Source organism: Zingiber officinale, chromosome 5A (assembly GCF_018446385.1).
Source record: "Zingiber officinale cultivar Zhangliang chromosome 5A, Zo_v1.1, whole genome shotgun sequence".
In the NCBI taxonomy this organism is placed as follows: domain Eukaryota; kingdom Viridiplantae; phylum Streptophyta; class Magnoliopsida; order Zingiberales; family Zingiberaceae; genus Zingiber; species Zingiber officinale.
This window is the reverse complement of record NC_055994.1, coordinates 14,968,750-14,975,798: the sequence shown is the minus strand read 5'-3', so window position 1 is coordinate 14,975,798 and position 7,049 is coordinate 14,968,750. Positions and strand designations below refer to the sequence as shown.

The following is a 7,049-nucleotide window of genomic DNA, read 5'->3' as shown; positions in this document are numbered from 1 at the left end:
TCTTTTTTACTCAAACTATTTATCATATTTTTAGTTTGCTAATCATATTTTACAATAGCCTCATAATCTGTCCTAATTATTATTTCTTGCTTTCCATAAATGAACAACATAGAGGAGTTCAAATAATATATGACATCCAATAGTTTAAAATCCAATGAAGTAAGGTGTCCTTTTTTCTTAAATTTGTCTCAAGTATATCGACATAAAGATTCAGAAGTTTTAGGCTTATATTTTGAGATTTTTTTTTAAATAATGCCCCTCCCTATCGTACGTCATAATCATTTGTTTTTTATGGCTCCTTTTTCCATTCGCTACCATTTATTTCTGATGGCTCCTTTTTCTACTCACTTGGGCTCCTCCTTCTTAACAAGTCCTCTTCCCTCATATGAATTTGCAGATCTAAGAAAGTAACATTGGTTAGAGTAGGGTCGGCTCCTCCGACGTGACTCCTTAAACGTTTAAATCAGTAATCAGTGGAGTTTAACAATCAACTAGATATGAATTCTAACTGATGGATCAATTGAATGACATAGCGGTTGGGAGCATGGAGCAAGAATGACTATAAAAAAATACACTGTAGCTGACCCAAAATTCCAACATCTTATGATTACGCATTCTATTTAGAGAAAAATCTCTATAAATATATTGAACTAAGGATCGAACTATGGATACTTGAGTAATAACTGACGCCCTTCTACTGTAGCCTCGGGAGCAAGAATGACTATAAAATATACATGAAAGCATTCGTCCATGAATCAAACACCCTTTTATTATTTTTTTTACTTTATAAAACTATGCCTAAAATTTCAATAGTAGTGGTGGTTTTATATTAGTGAAATCTTAAGGAGTTTTTAGAAAATATGCTAAATGTGGGTGATCCGGTGGTAAGAAGGGGGGGCTAGCCCGACAGAAGGTCAAAGTGGTCAACACCCGGCAGACGTTCGACCCGGGCGGGGTTACCTTCTTGATCATCAAAAGGATTAGCTGACCCGGCATCTTGACAGCTCGGCCTGATGCCGAGTTTCCGACGCTCATAAGGAAAAGCGGGGAGAAACGGAGGCTGAGCGGGCATTCGCTCGGCTAACAGTAGACATGGCTTTCCGACGAGTGGGCATCCGCATGGAGGTCGTCAACCGACGTGCCTCCGCTCGGCCCAGGAAAGGTGCTAGCCGAGCAGTTCCTACGCTCGGCCCGGTAAAGGACAAAGGGAGCAGTTGGCGATATCTTCCTAGAAACTAGTGTCGCCGACAAGAGGCATGGCCAGCGGCTTGATCAGACAGAGAATCGTACGGGAGAAACTCCCACTGTCGCGTCAGAGATATGCTCGTTCTATTAAAGTATGGCGTCCTGCACGTTTTCTTGACACGTCCATTCCAAGTATGCTTTGAGGAGCGTGCATGCCTTGGGGAGTGTGCGCGTGCCTCTGAGGAGCCATATATAAGGACCCCCAGACTTCGACGGAGGTATGCTCACTTCAATACTGTAGCTACAGTTCTCGCTTCTTCTCTACTTCTTTCTTTCTGCCAGAGATTTGACTTGAGCTTCAGAGGGCCATCGCTAGGGAACCCCTCCCCGGCTCAGCACTGTGTTTGCAGGTTCACTGCGGCAAGGGATCTATGTCTTTGGAGTCTTCGACCAGTCAACAGGAGTGCCACGTCCCCAACGTCTATCGACTCAGCACTCGGACAGGATCAAATTGGCACCATCTGTGGGAACGCACCTGAATCCGAGTCAAGGAGATGGTAGAAGATGGACGCCCGCACACTATGACGCTCTCTCAAGAGGCTCTTGATGCACTCATACAGGCACGAGCAGCAAAGATGATAGAACAGCAACAGAAGGCACTAGCCGAGCGGCTGGCGCAGCAAGCAACTTCAGCGTCCGGAGGTCGAGCGACACATGAAGGCTGGCCAGAGTAGCTCTCCATATGGAGTCAAAACAAAGGTCCGACCGACACACAAGCAGAGGCGCCGCCCGTCCCGATCACATTCCATCTGGCCTTGTTCCAAACGCCCTCTGAGATCGCGCAAGCGAATCGAGACCGGTCTTCCTCAGACAAAGCTCCTGCTCGGGATGCAAGAAAGGGCAAAGCACCCCAAGCTGACGCATCACCCGAGCGGATCAACCGCCAATTCTCTGAAGTAATTCTACAGGATCCTTTGCCAAGGCACTATGCACCCTTGGCGATTGGCGAGTACAACGGGTCGACTGACCCAGACGACCACCTCGGCAAGTTTGACAATGCAGCAACCCTTCATCAATACATAGATGGAGTTAAGTGCTGAGTCTTCCTCACCACTTTGTCCGGCTCGGCACAACATTGGTTTCGAAGGTTGCCAGATGGGTCGATTCGAAGCTTCAAGGACTTCAGGATGGCCTTCCTCCATCACTTCGCGAGCAGCAAGCGCTATCAGAAGACCAGCGTTAGTCTGTTCTCTATGAAGCAAGGGTCAAGAGAGACTCTTCGGACCTACATTCAACGCTTTAACCAGGCGGCCATGGACATCCCCACGGTCTCGTCCAAAATAATGATACACGCCTTCACCCAAGGGCTCGTAGATGGGGACTTCTTCCGCTCGCTCATCAGGAAGCCGCCCCGCGATTATAATCATATGCTAAAGAAGGCTAACGAGTACATCAACGTAGAAGAAGATCAGGCGGCCCGAAGGAAAGAAGCGCCATCGGAACTGACTGTGCATGCCGAACGAAGGCCGCCAACCAGCCTCCAAGAGGGCCTCCAGCCGACCTGGTGCGACCACATTAGGAAGCGAGGCCAAACGTCGTCCAACACGTGGTGGCCGAACGCCCAAGGACCAAGGGAAAGGTATGGACTCCTATGTTCTGTGCCTTCCATCAGTCCGCCACCCACAACACCTGAGGCTGTCGCGGAGTTCCGGTGGTCGCCCAGCCAACTCCCAGGAGTTATCACCATCGATCGCCTTCCCCCGAACTACGATATCGGCGGACGAGTGTTGGATGGTGAGAGGAGACCAGAAGGTCACCCGGGCATCACCACCATCATCAGGCAAGGAGTGACGACCGCGTTCCGGCCCCACGCAGGCAAGTTGGGCACTCCGCTCGGGAGGAGGAAAATCGAAGCAACGCCGCTCGGGGTGAAATCAACATCATCGCTGGTAGACCGACCAGTGGAGACTCCAACCGAGCCCGGAAGTAGTATGCCAGACGACTGGAAATCCATGCTGTAGGATGCAGCCAAGAGAGGGCGAACGAGCCTAAAATCAGCTTTGGTTCTAGGGATCTTGAGGGGATCGAAGTACCGTACGATGATTCCCTCATCATCAGTGCGGTAATCGCCAACTATACTATTCATCACATATTTATTGACACAGGAAGCTCGGTCAACATCATCTTCAAGAAGGCCTTCGACCAGCTCTAGATAAACCGGACCAAGTTGCTACCAATGATAACCCCTTTGTACGGGTTCACCGGTAACGAAGTCCAGCTGATCAGTCAGACAAGGTTGGCTATATCACTTGGAGAGGAGCCACTCCGAAGGACCACCACCTTCATCATCGTGGACGCCCCGTCAGCCTAGAACGCCATCCTAGGCAGGCCGGCCCTCAACGAATTTCGGGCGGTAGTCTCAACCTATTGCCAGAAGTTCAAGTTCCCTGTAGAAGACCAGGTCGGGGAAGTCAAAGGAGATCAACTGGCTGCTTGGCGCTGCTACGTCGAGATAGTGAAGGTGGAGGCTAAGTCCGCTCGGAAAGCTCCTCAACACGAGGTAAACGTCATAACCGAAAAACCTCCTACTCTAGTTTATGAAGAGAAAGAAGAGGTACAGATACATCCTAGCCGGGCGGAGGCAACGACTTTCATAGCATCCGACCTGTAAGATGAGCCGAAGGCCGAGCTGATCGAATGTCTTCAGTGAAATCATGATGTCTTCGCCTGGTCCACGCATAAACTACCCAGCGTTTCCCCGAGCATAGCTTAGCATGAGCTTCACGTCCGACCGGATGCAAAGTCAGTGAAGCAAAGGAAAAGGGATTTCAGTGCCGAGCAGAATCAGATTATCCGAGCTAAGGTAGAGAAGCTTTTGGAGGCCGGCCATATCAGAGTGGTCCAGTTCCCGAGCTGGCTTGCGAATGTGGTGCTAGTCTTAAAGCCCGGCAACAAGTGGAAGGTCTGCATCGACTTTCGAGACCTCAATAAGGCATGCCCAAAGGATTTCTACCCACTGCCCAGGATCGATCAGGTAGTGGACTCCATGGCTGGGTGCGAGCTGATATGCATGCTGGGCGCGTATCAGGGATATCACCAAGTGTCGCTCGCCCGGGAGGACCAAGAGAAAGTGAGCTTCATCACAGGGGACGACACCTATTGCTACAATGTAATGTCGTTCGGACTAAAGAATGCTGGGGCTACTTACCAAAGGCTCATGAATAAGATGTTCCGGCAGTAGATCGGATGAAACATGGAAGTATATGTTGATGATATACTCATTAAGTTTATCCGAGCTACCGACTGATGTGCACAAATATTATGATCTTCTACGCATGTTTTAGCGCACATTCACGTGACTGATGCACATATATTCTTCACATGGTCGTATCTTTTATCTTGTATTCATCATATCAATTGTTTTGTTCAGATATCTACTCTTTGTTTGGTTTTACGTTGACAGGAAAGATTTTCAGAGCTTGAATGGAGGACATTGATGCACCGGAACCAACCAGACGACATGGTTGTGCAACCCTGCACGGTCGTGTGGCCAAACAGGAGAGGAAGAGCACACGGTCGTGCAACCCTGCACGGCTGTGCGACCACAACAGCGGTCAGTCAGCACACGGCCATGCAACCCTGCACGGCCGTGCCACCCCAGGCAGAGAAGGAGATTCGCACGGTCATACACACCTGCACGGTCGTGCCCCAGGAGACAGAGCCCAAGGGCTACACGGCCGTGCAACCCTGCACAGTCGTGCAGCTACATACCGAGCCAAAGAAGGGCACGGTCGTGTCGCCCTTACACAGTCGTGCCACCGCGGCCAAGACCTAGGCTATAAAAGGGGTATTAACCCTTTTTGCCAGGGGGAGGTGAGTCGTCAGGGAGAAACAGGTCTTGGAGCAATTCTACGCCGCTTGGGATCGTCGTTTAGCAAACTTTAACCACCACATCGACTCCAGAAGCAGAGAGTTAGATCCGTAGGCCGCTCTTCAACGCCCGATAAACATATCCCTTCTTACTTGTTGAGAATCGTATGTCTATTTATACTATTTCGGATATCTCTCTAGCATTCATGGAGTAGATCCCCTTGTTCTGGGATTACGGAGTAGTCGTGGTATGGATTGATGTAAGACGCGAATTGTGTTTGTACTTGCTGGATGAACCTTCATGCTTTGTTTCAATTGTTAATTGTCACTTTTGATTATGAAGAACTTCTCAGCCTCGTAGAGGATTATCATTAGATCGTAGACCCGAGGGGCCCTAGTGATAGGGATAACCCGTTCACGGACATCTAGGATAGCTCCTCGAGAGGAAGGGAAATTCTCCCCAAGGGAGCGAGAGACCAGGCTTAGCTCCTCTCACCATTCTCAATTTACCAATTAGAGTTATGACCTCAAGATTTGCCGAGGTGCCCTAGTGACAGGGGTAAACCGTGACAGGACTTCTTAGGGCATTACCCAAATCTGGCTCTTGAGAATGCCCACTTAGCTTCCGACAATAGTAGGAATAAGGACAGCGAGAATAAGACAAACCGAGATGCATCAATGCTACCACGACGAAACCGACCTCCTGGAACTCCTCATCACCAAGTAATATTTCGACCTTGCGACTCTTGACTCTCTCCCTCGACCTTCCTTTTCCCTTAGCCTAATTAAGACCCTTAGTAGTCTAGCTAACCATAAGTGAGCGATTGCTAGTGCTTATAGTCAATCCCTGTGGGATCGATATTTTTATTACTTACGACGAATCTGTGCACTTGCGGAAGCATAACAAGTTTTTGACGCCGTTGCCGGGGACTGCGTCCATAACACTAGCTAAGCCACATTAGAGTAGACTAGGCTTCTTTCTTTTGTTTACTGCATCTTTATTCTTTCCCCTATCATTCTTCATTTCGTATTGTCATATTTTATATCTTTTCTTTTGCATGCGTAGAACTAACCTTTCAAGACAGCTGCTATCATTTGATTCGGAGATTGACAAGACCTTTCTGAAGAGAAGGAACTTACAGAAGGCTTTCCAAGCAGCAAAAGAACCCTCAGGAATGGCCGATAAACTACTGAAAGATTATGCGGCACCATATGCATGAGGGGTCTAATCCAGTATCACTCGACCACCCATCGATGTTGACAACTTTGAGATCAAGCCCGCAGTAATCCACATGGTCCAATGAAATCAATTCGGAGGGGGGCCACACGAAGACCCGAATCATCATCTAGAGCTATTTTATGAAATTTGTGGCACGATGAAGGTGAATGAGGTTCCTCCAGAATCGGTGAGACTGCTTCTTTTCAAATTCTCTCTGAAAGACAGGGCCAAGCAGTGGTTGAATTCTCTACCAGCAGATAGCATATTGTCTTGGGAGCAATGTGAGTAGAAATTCTTAGACAAGTTCTACCCCCCAAGCAAGACTGCCCACATGAGGAACCTGATTGCTAGCTTCAAGCAGATAGACTCAGAATCCCTATTTAAAGCCTGGGACCGGTTCAAGAACATGCAAAGATAGTGCCCCCATCATGGCCTCGAGAAGTGGCTGGTTCTACACACCTTCTATAACGGAATAAATTATCACACGAAGGTATCATTGGATTCTGCGGCAGGAGGAGCACTGATGAACAAAAGCTTTGATGAAGCTGAAGAGATAATAGAAAATGTGGCACTAAACCACCATTAGTGGGCATCTGAAAGATCTAGCGGTGCTTTCTTAGGAAATCAGATGAAGGCGTCAGGAAAATTCGAGGTGGATGCATTCACACTCATGTCTGCAAAGCTGTACGCCCTGACTAAGAAATTTAAAGCCATGGGTAGCAACACAGCTAATGTAATAGTCTGTGCTTGCGACATCTGTGGAAGTGCGGACCAC

At 48.5% G+C, this 7,049-nt stretch overlaps 1 non-coding gene across 1 annotated transcript; it reads right to left on the bottom strand.

The window, feature by feature from the left end:
- Window positions 1–6,603: 6,603 nt before the first annotated feature.
- LOC121983629 lies at window positions 6,604–6,709 on the bottom strand. Its single transcript, XR_006112651.1, has one exon. It is a non-coding gene; the product is annotated as a small nucleolar RNA R71 (small nucleolar RNA).
- Between the last annotated feature and the right edge of the window lie 340 nt (window positions 6,710–7,049).